Source organism: Pinus tabuliformis, chromosome 2_1 (assembly GCF_031772625.1).
Source record: "Pinus tabuliformis cultivar Carrire ecotype Pingquan chromosome 2_1, CPIR1, whole genome shotgun sequence".
Classification (NCBI taxonomy): domain Eukaryota; kingdom Viridiplantae; phylum Streptophyta; class Pinopsida; order Pinales; family Pinaceae; genus Pinus; species Pinus tabuliformis.
The window spans coordinates 438,860,130-438,877,008 of NC_142299.1; the positions used below are offsets into that span (position 1 = coordinate 438,860,130).

The window sequence follows — 16,879 nt, forward strand, 5'->3', positions numbered from 1 at the left end:
CTGAGCGCAAGAAAGTGTTGGTGCGGTTTCGTCGTGAACAGTCGCGCCAATTTTGTGCGAAAGGAAGAGCTGGCGCGATTTTTTAAGGAACAGATGCGCCAGTTGGTGCAGTTTTGAGGGTTATAAGCACGCCAGCGCGCCAAAAAGTACAATTGGCACGAAAAATCAAGGATTAATCGCGCCAATATCAGGAGACACGTCGATTTTGTTTCTGGCACGGAAATTTCGCTGTCGAAGGAGCGCCAACCTCTTTCTCTTTGAAAAATTTGCAATTTTTGCAGATCGGAGTTGCCCGGTGGTGGCACTTTGAATTTCCAGCTCTGTTTGGTGGCAGCAGAGCGGAGTAGCCCAGTGGTGGCGTATTGGAGTCCCTGATCTACTCGGTGGTAGTAGATCGGACTTGCCCGGTGGTGGCGCATTGGAGTTCCGGATCTGTTCGGTGGCAGCATATTGGACTTGCCCGGTGGTGGCGTATTGGAGTTCTGGATTTTTTCCGTGGAAGCAGATCGGATTTGCCCAGTGGTGGTGCATTGGAGTTCCGAATCTGTTCGGTGGCAACAGATCGGACTTGCCTGATGGTGGCTCATTGAAGATAAAAAAAAATTCAGCAAATCAGAGGTTCGGATCTGGTATGTGGTGATTTTTTTTAGTATCCTGAAAGTGTTCAGTTCGATAGACTTATTCATTAGAGGATCAGAAATTTTATCAATTTAATATGAATAACAGTCTAGAATCGTATCTCCATGAGTCTGGCAAACTCGATGGATCAAATTTCAACAACTAGAAATTCAAGATGCAGACTTTACTTGAAAGTGCAAATGCGTGGTCGATCATTACAGGAAGTGAGCTGAGATCAAGATCAGCCACACAAGAACAAGATTGGGATAAAAGGGAGACAAAAGCAAAGGTCATATTGAAGATGTCCGTCAAGGACAATGTTATCCCACATATTAGAGACTGTAAATCGGCCACTGATATTTGGACGACGATCAAAAACCTATACGAGACGCAAAAAGCAAACCGTGTCTTGTCACTCAAAGGCAAGTTGTTTGCATTAAAGATGGAAGAGAATGAGTCCATTGCTAGATTCATTGCTAGAGTCAAAGACCTGAGTGACAGATTGGGAGCTATCGGAGAGAAATTTTCCGATTCAAATCTGGTCACACTCAAATTGAACAGAATGACTGATGAATACCAGACGTTCATCATAGGGCTGTCAGCAAGAGAGAAAGCCCCTGCATTTGAAGAGCTGACAGGGATTCTGCTACAGGAAGAAGAGCGACGACAAAATTTGAAAACTCAGAGCAATGATCTTGCTCTGATGGAAAAAAGGAGACAGTATAGAGGGAAGCAGCACCAGCAACCGCAGCAGCAGCAGCAGAAAGGAGCCAACACATTTCAGAAGAGACCGTTTAAAGGTATGACTGATAATAATTTTAAGAAATGTTTTTACTGTGGAAAACCTGGTCATCAGATTAAAGATTGTTATAAGAGGCAGGCAGACGAAGGAAGAAACAAACAGAGAAAACATAAGGGTTACTTTGTTGGGGAAGAAGAGGACCACAGCCACGAACTTCGACTATTTACAGTCGATTGTGCTCTTTTAGCTTCAAAGGGAGATGAGGACGACATATGGTATGTCGACTCTGGCGCATCCTCACATATGACTGGTAAGAAGGACTGGTTTGAATTTCTTGAAGAAACTTCATGTGGGTCGAAAATCTATTTAGGAGATGATAGTGGATATGAGATCAAAGGACATGGTGACATTCCTGTAAAGTTACCTAGTGGTGACATTAGACACCTTAAAAATTTATTGTATGTTCTAGGAATTAATAAAAATTTGGTCTTTGTCTCAATGATTACTTATCAGAACATGTAAGTTCAATTCTTTAAGAATAATTGTGTCATTAAGGATAGCCAGATGGAAACAGTTGCAACAGGAGTGCACGTGGGGAGCCTGTACAGACTTGATGCAAAGAGTATGCCACAACAAGCAATGGTTGCAGCTGGATCAACAGTCGAAGATCTCTGGCATCAGAGATTCGGCCATCTTAATCTACAAGACCTCATCCTACTTCAGAGAAAAGGTATGGTTGATGGACTCCCTGTTTTCCATAATGTTAAGCTGGATTGTGATGGATGTGCATTAGGGAAAATGCATAGAGAAGAGTTCCCTTCGCATGTTAATAGAAAGGAAAGAGACATTTTAGAACTGGTGCATACAGACATTTGCGGACCTATGCAAACTAGGTCATTAGGAGGAGCATATTACTTTCTCTTATTTACAGATGATTACACTAGATTTTCATGGATATACTTTCTGAGTAAAAAGAGTCAATCCTTTCAGTATTTTAAAGAGTTTAAATCCATGGTAGAAAACCAGACAGGAAAAAGGATAAAAATTATCCGCTCAGATCAAGGGGGAGAATACAGGTTGGGAGAGTTCATGGATTTCTGCAAGCATCATGGGATTGTACAATAGTTTACAATGCCCCACACTACACAGCAGAATGGAGTGGCAGAACGGAAGAACAGAACTCTTGTGGAGTGTGCAAGGAGCATGCTTCAAGGTAAGGGTCTATCAGATGGTCTTTGGGCAGAAGCTATTAACATTGCTGTATATTTAAACGATAGGAGTCCTACTAGATGTCTAGGCTTCAAAACCCCTTTTGAAGCATTGTTTGGATTCAAACCAGCAGTTAGTCACTTAAGAATATTTGGGTCAAAAGCTTATGCTCATATACCTAAGGCAGATAGGAAGAAGTTAGATCCTAAAGCCCTGAAATGTATATTTGTTGGATATGGCACTGAGTAAAAGGCATATAAGTTATTTAATCATGTGACTCACAAGGTTTTTGCAAGCAGAGATGTCATATTTCATGAACAGGTTGAAGAAGGAAAGAATGACTCTAACAGTGATTGGCACATTCCATTGCTATTGGAAGAAAACAATGAGGAAGATGAAGAGCAGGAGCAGAAAAAAGAAGAAGAAGTAACAAACAATGTAGTCAATGAAGATGCAAGCTCGGAAAAGGTTGAAATTGAGGTAAGTCCCCTACCAAGGAGATCAGGTAGGAAGACTCGATTATCATCTAAGTTGAAAGACTATGCATTAATGTCAAAGATTTTAAACATTGTAGACCCTGCAAATTATGAGGAAGCAAGTAAATCTGATGCATGGAGGGCTGCAATGTATGAAGAAATAGATTCAATAAACAGAAACCATACTTGGGATTTGGTTGAATTTCCTAAAGGTAAAACCCCCATAGGATGTAAATGGTTGTGTAAACCAAAAACAAATGCAGATGGGAGTATAGAGAAACTTAAAGCTAGACTGGTAGCAAAGGGTTACTCACAGAAAGAGGGAATAGATTTCGAAGACACCTTTGCTCCTGTAGCCAAATTAAACACCATTAGAATGCTAATTTCCTTAGCAACAAAACACAAATGGCAGCTACATCAGCTAGATGTCAAGTCTGCATTTCTGAATGGTGACTTGAAGGAAGAAATCTATTTAGTATAGCCTCAAGGTTTTGTGAAAAAGGGGCAGGAACATCTTGTGTGTAAATTGAAAAAGGCACTTTATTGTTTAAAACAGGCACCTAGGTCGTGGTATGAGAAAATTGACTCATTTTTTGTACAACATGGTTTTCATAGGAGCTTGAATGATCCAAATCTGTATACCAAGTTTAATAAACAGAGGCAAATTATTTTGATTTCTTTGTATGTAGATGATATGATCATAACAGGGAATGCTAACAATCTTATCAAAGAAATCAAGCAGCAAATGTCACAAGTGTTTGAGATGAAAGATCTCGGAAACCTTCACTATTGTTTGGGATTTGAGGTATGGAGAGACTCTGGACAAACTTTTCTCACTCAAGGAAAGTATGCCAAAAGCTTGTTAGAAAGGTTCAGAAAGGAGCAGTGCAAATCAGCAGCAACACCATTACAACATAACTTAAAGTTGAGCAGTGACGATGGTACTAAACAAGTGGATGCTACGATGTACAGACAGCTAGTTGGCATTTTGATATATCTGACTAAAACTAGACCATATTTGGCATATTCTGTTAGTGTGTTGAGCTAGTTCATGTCAAAACCACTCGAAAGTCACTGGGTCGCAGCAAAAAGTGTGTTGATGTATCTTAGTGGTACTAGTAATTATGGCATTTTGTACACTGACACTTCTGATGTTATTCTAGCAGGTTTTTCCGATTCTGATTGGGCAAGTAACTTGGATGATTGAAGATCTATCACAGGTTAGGCATTCAGCATTAGATCCGGGGTCATAGCATGGAGTAGCAAAAAGCAGCACATTGTAGCTCTATCTTCATGTGAAGATGAGTACCAAGCACTGTGTGCAGCCACATGTGAAGCTATCTGGTTGAGAAGACTTCTCAACAATGCAAGAGAAGAGCAGAAAGAATCAACTATTATCAAAACCAACAACCATAGTACCATCAAGCTTGCATACAATCCAGTCTTTCATAAAAATACCAAGCATATCGATACTCAAGTTCATTTTGTTCGAGAGAAAATACAGTCAAAAGAAATATGTGCGGAATATTGTAAAACTTGTGATAACATGGCTGATATTTTTACTAAGCCTCTTGGGCTTGTAAAGTTTGAATTGTTTAGAGGGATGCTAGGAGTTCAGGATAATCCTTTCTCCATTAAGGGGGGGGGGGGGGAGTTGAAAATAATTAATATTATTTTGTATTAATGGAGAAATGGTTACATAAGTTGTAACGTATCTCCTTAGTTTAGGATTTGTTCCTAGAGTTTAGGAGTTTGTTTGCAACTACCTGATTTCTAGTGATGTACTTAATAATGTAATCATTCATTTGATGAATAGTAGAGTGAACAGAGAGAGTCTCTTTGTTTGAGTGCAGTCTCCAGGTGCAGTACTCACCTGTGAGCTGTAACTCCTTCTTTTTAATTCAAATCTGATTTTTATCTTATAGATCAAATCAAGTGTATGAACAGATTTGTTGAGTGCTCCATCACCTGTACAATTTAATGATTTAATCATATCAAAAAATTACAAATAGGAGAATGTTATGAGGTTATTTGGTTGTTTCTTTTCTGAGTGTGAAAGCATTCCATTGAGAGGGAATTGTGAGAGAAATGATATAGTTGTAGTTTCCGACACATAGTTTCAGAGATATGTCAGTTTTTTATGCACTAAAAATCAGATTTGATGCAGAATATGAAGAGGTTGTAGTAGAGGATTCTAAGTTTTCTCCTTATATGCTTTGACCCAACTACTAGGAGAAAGTTGTTGTGTGTGGAGCATGATTGTTCAGAGGTCTTTGTTTCAGCCGGATGTATACCCCAGGAAGTTTTGTACACCCCTCCACGCGGGGGGGTGCGGAGGGGACTTGTCCCCCCCACGGGGGTCCGGGGGTGCCGATCTCCCCTGGCTGGATGGTCCGGGGGCCAGCGGTCCCCTGGCGGGGGCTCGGGGGCAGTGCCCCTGAAGCCAAAAATAAATGTAAAATTGCCTTGTAAAAGTATATTAATTTCTAGTCAATCTCAGTCGTTCATTAGGCGGATGATCTGATGGTAGAACTTATGTTTAGTTTAGGGTTTTTTGCCCTAGAAGGCAACCCCTCTCTTTGTATGAGGGCATTTTATTTGAGGCTGTATAATAGATGTGTATTCTGTGAGCGAGAAACAGAGAGGTGAGACTCTGCGAGAAAATAGAGGATATTACAACGATCTGCTGTAGGTTGTGTCTCTTCATTTTGCTGGATAATAGAAAGTAAGGATTGGCTATTCAAGGTGGACGTAGCCCAAACTAGGTGAACCACGTATATATGTGTCTCTCTTGTTTTATGCATTTTTTTTTGTTTATATTTCTGCAATATTTTATGTGTTCCATTGCTCCGTAATATACAATTTTCTAACAAAAGTGTCCTACATGCAGTTGAAAGAATTAAGCCAAAATATGCTAGTGTCATGGGTGAAAATGTAAGTTTTCAACTAAGATTTTCTAGTTCAGTGCCTGTAGATGAGGCCTAAATAGGAAATTCCCTACATTCCTCTCTCATCTTAGGAGTTTTATTGGTTTTTCCAATTATATTGTCTAGGAATTTTCATGAGAAGTTTGGAAAATGATTAAATAACCTCTAGAAGATGGTTAAAGTGGATAATATCGTTCATCAAGTGAAGTTAGTGGCAAGATCAAGTCAAGGAGTTGAATATGGATCAAACCAATTGTATGAACAAAGTTGTTAAGTGCTCCATCACCTATAACATTTATTGATTTAATCATATTAGAAAATTAAAAATAGGAGAATGCTATGAGGTTATTTGATTGGTTCTTTTGTGATTGTGAGAGCATGCCATTGAGAGGCCATTGTGAGAGAAATGATATAGTTGTAGCTTCCCACACATATTTTCAAAGTGTTGTATGCAGGAACTAGAAATCATATTTGATGCAGAATATGGAGAGGTTTTATCAGAGGATGATTAAAGGTTGTGTTGCAGATAGTGTTTTATTGTTTTGAAAGCTTTGATTTTATGCTTTGAAGATATTTTTTTCATGATGTTCATGTTGAGTTCAGAAGCCGCATAAAGGAGTGGAGTTGGTGGACTCTGGGAAAATCAATATAGGAAGTAGTTTTCTCGATAGTCCAGTAGGAGTTTGGTGAGGCTTGTTGGTTGTGGAGGCTTCCAGTAGATGGTTGTCCGCAAAATCGTGAGTTGAGGAAGAGACAGACTTACTAATAATAGCCATTTGAATACTCTATGTAATGTAATTTATTGACATATAATAAAATATTTTGAGCAGTAAAACAACAATAATGGTGGTTTTTCACCTGGAGGGGGTTTTCCTCAAGAAATATTTTGTGTCGCCTTGTACATGTTTTTCTTATTGTCTTATTGATCTGAACTTAAACAGGGACGTAAAAACTTACAAATATAATCATAAGCACAGAGATGCAATAAAAAAAAACTACATTTCATTAATAGAAAAATATTGAATTATGCTTACAAACAAAATGGAAATAAGATAGCTCGGGTGATGGCAGCTTATCTCTAAGAATAGATGTGGTAGCTACATGCCTCTGAACTATGTTACATGAGGCTCAAGGGCCTATTTATTATTATAAAACATGAGAAAACCCTAACCCCAGGAGATGTAACACTAAGAGTTTGTGGGCCCCACTAGGGTTAGTTGGGCATCCAACTTCTCGGGGTTGTAACTTGGTCATATTATCTCTATTTGGCGCATACGATACCTTGTTGGAAAGGTCTCACCAAGTACTACAGGTTTCGCCACAAGCCCCTTCCTACAATTCTAGATTTACCGTGGACCCAAAAAAAAACACCGTTTAGGGGGTCAAAACTGCTCTGGAAGTTCAGGACTCGAAAAACTGCTAAAAATAGTAAATGTTGAAATGAACAAGGAAGCAAATGAAACTAACTGGGGGTCTAGGTGGAATAGGTGGGTGGACGCTAATATCCACCTGGATTATTCCTCCCCCCATAGGAAGAAGTGGTCCCCATTGTGTGCAAAGACTCCATGAGGTGAGGAAATTTCTGTTGAACCTGGACCCTGGTGAACCACTTACTCTCGTGAAGGAGTTTGCCTACTTTGACAACTTGATATAACTGTATCCTCTGTTGGCGAGTGCTCTTGATCTATGTGCCCATAATCTGATCAGTTGTGGCCTATTCCATGCAGTCCGAGTTGAGCTATGTTGGTGTGAGTTGTTCTGCAACGTTAGATGTGTCTAACAATGGTAGAAAGTATGCAGAAGGCGATTTACATTGAACATTGGGTACAAAACAAGGAATGGTGGGATGTTGAGCTTGAAGGCATTGTCACCGACGTCCTTGGTGATGGTGTATGGCCCATATCAGAGCGGGTGTAGCTTGCGTTGGGGTCCAACAAGGTGCTCATTTTGCAAATGTAGCCAAACTTTGTCACACACCTTGAACTTGTGCGGTACTCAATGTTGATCATGGTGCTGCTTGTATTTAGCATTGAATCTATCTAATATATCATGGAATTGATGGTGGATGTGTTGAATGCACTCAATGAAATTTTTAGCCCTTTCATATTCGAACTAAACTTGAGCCGAATCTACCTGAGTGACTGCAAATGGTATGGCCACATCGATGGGGTATAATGACTAAAATCCCAACCCTACCTGGAAGGGGTTGTGGCTTGTTGATCTATGGAGAGCTCTGTTGTAACCATGTTTGACATAGGGGAGAATTTAGTCCCACGTGCGTGGATGCTTCGAGTTGTACATGCACATAATGTGTACGATCATCCTGTTGACAACCTTTATTTGACCATTAGTTTGGGGATGGAAAGTCATGGACTTAGTAAGTTTGGTATCTATCATCGACTGGAGACTTGTGATGAGCACCAGTATTGTAGCAAGGATGTTGCAACTCCTAGGATACCAACTTTAGTTATCAACCCGGTGTTCGTACAAACTTGGAGCTGACAGTATTGTATGCACAAGTAAAAGTGATGGTTATGCCTGTTGTCACTGTTTAGCTAGCGAGAGACCACTAGGGTTCCAAGCCAGACTTCTATAGAGTCAAAAGAAGCTTGATTCTTTGATGGAAGAAGGGAAAATCTACTCTAAGAGATTTACTCTACTGTAGTAATGGAAAAGGCCAACATGTAATGCTAAACCACATCATACCCTAATTAAACATTTAAGAAGTTATGCTAAGCAGAACTGTAAATCAACAATAAACAAATTCTTCTATCTAAGTTGCAAAAGTAAAAAGCATCAAACCATACTAATGTGCAAGCAAAGAAACTAAACTAAATCTGTTTTCACTTTTTTGGTTTTTTTGGCAAAATCAAGTATGAAAACTAATTGTTCTTGTGGATGTGATAGCTGGATGGAAGGTGTTTGAGGATGGATAGAAGGTTTATGAAGTGGTTTGATGGTGTGGAGGGGTCCTAGGATGCTTTTTGTGACTTCCTAGAGGTTTCCCATCAATTCGGTCTCAAAACAGACCGTTTCAGGAAAACCTACAAGATGTATTAGAAACCTACAAGATGCTTGTAGGAATTACAGGAAACCTACAAGATACAACTGAGAGCTAATTGTGAGGTGTTGGAAAGATTAGGAAAGGTGTGTGATGGGCAGAATGGAGTGTTAGAAGGTCTAGGAGCACTCAGGAGTCAATATCCAAGATAAGAGACGGCTAGATTTGCTCAATGTGTTTAGGAGAATTTCAATGAAAAATGATGAAAAACTAGTGAGGGTGGTGGTGAAACAAGGGATGGCTAAGGTTGATGAAGTGGAAGGTGGTTGTTGGTTATGAAGTCTTGGTATCCTCCTGAAGTACCTTCTCTACATAAAACATGTGTGTCTTCCAAAAATAACTATGCAACAAGATACATTTTCATAAACTAGAAAAGCATGAATCAACTACCTATATTATGCATGAAGAAATTTGTTGAAGGGAATGAAAGCATGAGTGAGATCTTATTGCAGAAATGGAGATGGAAAAGGATGTCAATGAAATCTGCCTTGCAACATTAACCAACTATTGAATTAAAGACAACAAACTCCAAATCTCATAAAAGAACTAGAAATGTGTGTTATTGGGGCTGTTGAAGGGTCCCTTCCTCAAGTCATGGTCCCAAAGGGAGGAAGTGAGGCCGAGACACCTACTAACAACCTTGTGGTGATCCTTTTTCTCCTTTCTAACCTGCTACTTGAAAGAAGTCACAAATGGAAGCAAACTATCACACAACCAATCTAATCTACACTACTTGTAATGGAAATGCATCGATTAAGCAAAATAACAATTAAGCTATGAATCTACACTAAGAATACATGTAAAATAAAGAGGATCCTTGGATGTTAGGGTTGGGCCCTAGCCCAAGAGCTTCAGCCCTCTGAGTTAACTCAGTGCTGGCTCAAAACAAAACTCATTCTTATTACCAAAACAATAGATTACACCAAAAGAACTGTCACAAGTGTTGCAGCTCGAAAATAGAGTAGAGTTTTACAATCAAAATCCAAATCCTACTGAGGTCCTAGGCCTCTCTACTTATACATCTGAAGTACCCAATGAATTCCTTAAAATTAGGGAGGCTCAGCTCCCAAACTTGAGATAAATTGGTGCTTTATCTTTCGCTTGCTCGGCTACCTTCTAGTCCTCATGATTTCGATGTTTGCACTCTGAGATGATGGAGGAATATTCAAATGGAGGGGTAGTAAATGAGGATGATTTAGCTCCTATAATGCCTCTCCCTTGTCCCATTCGAGTTTTGACCTTGGTCTTTGCAAAAATTCCCTGCTTTTCTCCATTAATCCTGCATTAAATGCACATTAGACCACAAAACACATATTTTATTAAATTTAGAATTAAATAGTACATCTAGAATTCCAAAATAACCAAAATACTTATTTCTACTGATGTCCTTGTAATAAAAAAAATCCAAATGTAATGAAATATATGTTACAAATAAATATATCGAACTCTAACTCATCTCATAAACAAAATATAATCAAAGTATGCAATAAGTTATGAGAATAGTTGGTTTCACTAAGCTAGGAGGTGAATTAATGCCCATATAATTACCCAATGATGAGGCTCATGAACTTGACCAAAATTCGCTCAGGAATATGATGTCCCAATCTGAGACAATGGACTGTGGGATCCCAAAGTGTACCCACACTCGCTCAAAGAAGAGCTTAGCAGTGGCTTCTACTATGATACTCTTCTTGCAGGCCACCATGATGGTCATCTTAGAGAATTTGTCGACGACTACGAAAATGCAATCATTTCCATGCTTAATAGAAGGAAGGCCCAACATGCAATCCATGGAGATAGATTCCCAAGGTCGGCTAGGAGTAGGTAGAGGAGTATATTTTCTTGATGGTTGGTTTGGCAATGGCACAGGTAGTGTAGGATCTAATGTACTTCCCAACATCTTGTAGGTTTCAACCCTGTACAGAAATTACCTGCATACGAATTCTAAAACACATAAAATAGACAACGCGAGAGCATAACATGTAAAATACATATACACATAGATTTTCCCCTAGATCCCAGAACTGGGACTACCAGCTTGATTTTTCATTATGTTCCTTTCAATGTTATAATACATATTTATACATGCCGAAGCATCTAATACCATGGACCAAAAACCATCATGTACAAAACCATGGACCGAAAACCATCACATCCAAAAACATGTGCAAAAATCATGCACATCCAAAAACATGTGCAAAAATCATGCACAAAACCATAGGTGGGTCCACCCAACCTAACATAGGTTCCAAAACCAAAATTTTCTGGGGCGCTGCCCCAGACCCCATAGAGTGGGGTTACCTGCACCCCTCAAACCCCCTGCTACGCAATCGACACAACGAATGCGGGGCTTCAGCCCCCCCTCTAACCCCCCGGTTAACTACGTGGGCTAGTCGTGGAAAGAATATAACACAACCCAACATTCTCCCACTTGATGTTTTCTTTCCACAGGGGGCCACAAGAAAGCTTAGTTATTTATCCAGCCCTGCAACACCAATTGTTTCTCTACACCAAGAGAACTTCTTAGAGCTCATAGATTTTGTCAATGCATCTGCAGTATTCTTTAAAGTGTCCACCTTTACCATCAACACCTTTTTGTCTTCTATCATATCCCTCACAAAGTGATACTAAACATCAATGTGCTTTGTCTTTGAATGATATGTAGGGTTCTTTGCCAAGGAAATTGCACTTTGGCTATCACAGTCTATCCTTTTAGCTCGTTGTACTAACCCCATACTTGAACACAATCTCTGCAACCAAACTGCTTCCTTGCTTACATGAGTGGCTACCATGTATTCTACCTCTGTAGTTGATAGTGCCACTACAGATTGTTTCTTACTCATCCAATTGACTGCACCTCCAAATAGGTTAAACACGTACCCACTTATAGATATTCTCTGATCCATATCTCCAACCCAGTCTGCATCAACAAAACCACGAATATCCAGCAATCTGTCCAATCCTGGTCTTCCTTGGTAGCACAAACCATAATCACTAGTGCCACGCAAATACCTGAAAACCTGCTTCACTGTTTTCCAATGCTCCTTTCCTGGTTTTGACATAAACTTACTCAATATTCCCGCTACATGTGCAATGTCTGGTCTAGTATAGACCTTTGCATACATCAAGCTACCAACTACACCTGCATATGGAACACGGGACATGTCCTCTTCCTCTTCTTGTGTCTTGGGACACTGTTCAACAAATAAATTTACACCTACAGGAATAGGAACCTTCACCAGTTTACTATCCTTTATATTAAATCTCTGCAATATTGTCTCGACATACTTCCTCTGGTTTAACTAGAGCTTCCTCTTTGCCCGATCTCTTTTAATTTCCATGCCCAAAATGTAGTTTGCAGCACCAAGATCTTTCATGTCGAATTTGGAGGACAATTGGGTCTTCAAATCCTAGATAATTTTTTTGCCATTTCCAACCAGCAACATATCATCCACATACAAGACCAAATAAATAACACGGTCACCAATTAATTTAAAATACACACAATGATCTGCTTTGCTTCTGGTGAAGCCAAGTCCCCGTATAAATGTATCAAATTTATGATACCACATCCTTGGTGACTGTTTTAACCCATACAAAGACTTCTTTAACTTACACACCAGTTCTTTCTTACCCTTCACTGTAAAGCCTTCAGGTTGCTTCATGTAGATTTCCTCTTCCATATCCCCATGAAGAAATGTTGTCTTCACATCCATCTGTTCTACCTCAAAATCAAAAGCAGCAACAACATATAAAATTAATATAATAGAAGTTACCTTGGCAACAGGAGAAAAAAATCACCAAAATCAATTCCCGGCACCTAGGAATAACCTTTTTCTACTAACTGAGCTTTGTATTTATCCACCTTTCCTTCTGCATTTGTCTTCTTCTTGAACACCCATTTGCTGCCATTGGGTTTCCTTCCAGCCGGTAACTCCACCAGATCCCAAGCCTCATTTCGCAAAGATGCCATTTCATCAACCATGGCCTCTTTCTAGATTTTTCCATCCTCTGAATCTACTGCTTCCTTCACAGTTCTGGGATCATCATCAATAATAGAGAAAGAAAAAATTGAGTAGAAAGCAGATGGACTATACCTTTCTGGCTTCCTTCTTTCTTGAACTGATCTTCTCACACCCGAAGTTTGTGTCTCTTCATCTTCTGATTCCTCCTCTGCTGTAGAGTTTGATTCTTCCTCCTTTAGCTCAAACTCTATCTTCTCAGGTTCCTTTGGTTGGAATTCATGTTTAATAACATATTTCACCTCTCTGAACACCACATCTCGGTTGTACACAACCTTCCTTGTTACTGGGTTCCAAAGCTTATAACCCTTAAACCATCCTTATACCCAATAAAGATGAACTTTTCAGATTTACTATCGAACTTGGTTCGTTTCTCCTTTGGCACATATACATATGCATCACATCCAAATACCCTCAGATGTAAAAGACAGGGTTTCTTACCAGTCCATACCTCTTGTGGAGTTTTATCCTCCAACGCTGGTGAAGGTGATCTGTTGACATGTTGTCTCCACCTCCTCTACCCAGAATTCATGTCCTAACCCAGCACCACTGAGCATGCTTCTTGCACTTTCCATCAACGTCTTGTTCATTCTTTCTGCAACTCCATTTTGTTGAGGTGTATATGGAGTAGTCTTCTGTTGTGCTATACCACACTTCTTACAGAATTCTTCAAATTCCTTACTGCAAAACTCTCCACCGTTATCTGTCCTCAGCACCTTTATCTTCTTCTCTGTCTAGTTTTCCACTAGAGCCTTGAATTCTTTAAACCTGTCAAAGACTTCAAATTTCTTCTTAAGGAAATATATCCATGTATTCCTTGAGAAGTCATATGTAAATGATACATAGTACATAGACTTACCCAATGATCGAACCTTCACAGGTCCAAACACATCACTATGCACAAGCTCTAATATATGTTTCGCCCTCTTACCACCAGAGGGGAAACTCACCCGATTCTGCTTCCCATATACACAATTTTTACAGAAATCAAAATCCGTAGAGCTATTACTCATACCTTTACCATGAAGTATTCGAAGGCCCTTCTCTCCAATATGTCCAAGAATCTGATGCCACAACATGGTCTTCTTTCCAGAGACCACTAGATTTTCTGCTCCACTTTCAGGAACCACAAAACTATTGCACAAATCAACAACCGTGCTACCTTGCAACTTGTACAGAGTTCCAATTCGAACTCCCCGCATCAATACCAGTGCTCCCTGAATCATCTTGTAGGTATCCTTCTCGAACACTGTTTTTACACCTGCATCATCCAACTTGCTTACAGAAATAAGATTTATGGCCAATGCAAAAATATGTAGAACACCCGGAAGTGTTCTAACCCTTCCACCTTGCAACTTCAACTTTACTTTTCTGCGACCAACGATTCTAGCCTTCCTATCATCCCTTAAGAAGACATCACCACCGTCGTATTTCTCATACTCACAGAACCACTCTCTATGGGGAGTGAAGTGAAGGGATGCGCTTAAGTCAATCAACCATGCCTCATGATCTACATGTGTACTTGAAGAAGCCAAGTACACGTCCCCACCTTCATCTGAGGTGGTTTTCGCCTCTGTAGAAGGAGCATCATCAGATCCCTTTCCTTTACTAGGAGCTTTAGATTTACATTTGATTTTGTAGTGCCCTTTCTTTTCGCATTTCCAGCACACCACCTTTACAGGTTTTCCTAGAGATTTATATCTCCCTCTAGATTTAGATCTCCCACTCAATGACTTATTTTTGTTTCTATTCTGGGACCGTCCTCGTACATATAGGGCATCACCATTCTGGCTCTCCATATTTTTCCATCTCATCTCCTCCATCAGCAAGGATGAGACTATTTCATCAAACTGCAAGGCAGTTGCGTTGCTACCTATTGCAATAACCAGACTATCCCACGAATATGGTAGAGAACACAACAAACTGATGCACTTATCTTCATCTAAAATTTTAATATCAATAGACGCTAGCTGACTTACCACAATATTAAATGTGTTTAGATGCTCTGTCACTGAGTCTCCATCTTTCATCTTCAGGTTATACAGCTTTTTCCACAGGAACAGTTTATTCACCAGAGACTTAGATTAGTACAAAGTCCCTAACTTGTCCCACAAAGCCTTCGCCGTAGCTTCCCCTTATACATTCAACAATACTGAATCTAAGACACACAATCGTATTGTGCTCTTTGCCTTTTGATCCAACTTCTTCCATTCTTCATCGGACACTCCTGTTGGTTTATTACCCAGATCTACCGCGATCCATTGATCTTTATCCACCAACAGATCCTCCATCTTGAGTTTCCACAACTCAAAACTCTGACCATTAAATTTCTCGATCTCTATCTTTCCACTACTCGCCATCTTCTTTCACCACTAGAATCGATCCCGTATATCTCCCACTGAATAGGGTCTACCATAGGCCCGAGCGAAACCCCTCAGCAACAAAGGCGTCCCCTTGAAGCCAAAACATCTCTGATACCAAATGTAGGTTTTAACCCTGTACAAAAATTACTTGCATACGAATTTTAAAACACATAAAATAAACAATGCGAGAGCATAACACATAAAATACATATACACAGAGATTTTCCCCTGGATCCCAAAACCAGGACTACCAGCTTGATTTTTTATTATGTTTCTTTCAATGTTATAATACATATTTATACATGCCGAAGCATCCAATACCATGGACCGAAAACCATCGCGTCCAAAAACATGTGCAAAAATCATGCATAAAACCATAGGTGGGTCCGCCCAACCTAACATAGGTTCCAAAATTAAAATTTTCTGCGGCGTTGCCCCGGACCCCATAGAGTGGGGTTACCTACACCCCTCAAATCCCCTATGACGCCCCCGCTACACAATTGGCGCAACAAATGGGGGGCTCCGCCCCCCCTCTAACCCCCCAGTTAACTACGTGGGCTAGTTGTGGAAAGAATATAACACAACCCAACACATCCTAATGAAGTTTCGGCCAATAAAAATACTTCTGCAATACTGCCACTATTTTCTCTACTACAAAACATTCAGCGACCCAACTGTAGTGTGCCTCCAAAATGATCTTGGCATGCTCCTTGAAGGAACACAGATGTGTCCTAGGTGGCATAACAGTGCATCCTGAAGGTGAAATTTTGGAACTTTCTTCCCTTCCAGGAGTGCCTGGTATATGCTGCCAAATTCTAGATCACTCTTGTAAAGATGTGGCCACCACAATGTCTCGTGCCCACAGAAGTCGAGCACAGTGATCAACACCATGATCGGTGGTCATCTGAGGCAATTAGTAAAATTATTGGTGCTTCCCTTATACTTAATGTTCAAATGGAACTATTGCAGATAGGTGGACCATTTCATATGGCGATCGTTCTACAACTTCCCTTGTGTTTTTATGAACTGTAGAGGTCGGTGATTTGTGTGGATGACTGTTTCCTTCCCCAGAACGTAATGCTTCCATCGACGGCAGGCCTGCATAATGGAATACATTTCTTTTTTGTAAGTGGGGTACTTTCAGATTGTTGAAAGTGTCTCACTGTGGTAAGCCATTGTATGCCCATGCTAAGTAAGAACTGCACCAATTGCATAGTCGGAGGCATCTGTCTCAATCTCAAATGGTTGTTGCAGGTTCAGTAATGTGAGCATTAGTGCAGAACATACGTGATTCTTCAACTCATAAAATTCTTGTTGTTGGGTTTCCGACCAAAAAAAAAATTTATTTCACGCGCCCTTGGTGACTTACTTAAAGGACAAGTGATATGAGAGAACCCCAACATGAACCTATGGTAGAAATTGACAAGACCCAAAAAGTCGCGGAGCTCTACTAGAGTGGTT

General features: G+C 40.0%; 1 pseudogene; it reads left to right on the top strand.

The window, feature by feature from the left end:
* Positions 1-793: 793 nt before the first annotated feature.
* LOC149200801 (uncharacterized) overlaps positions 794-16,879 on the top strand; it is a 71,800-nt pseudogene continuing 55,714 nt past the window's right edge.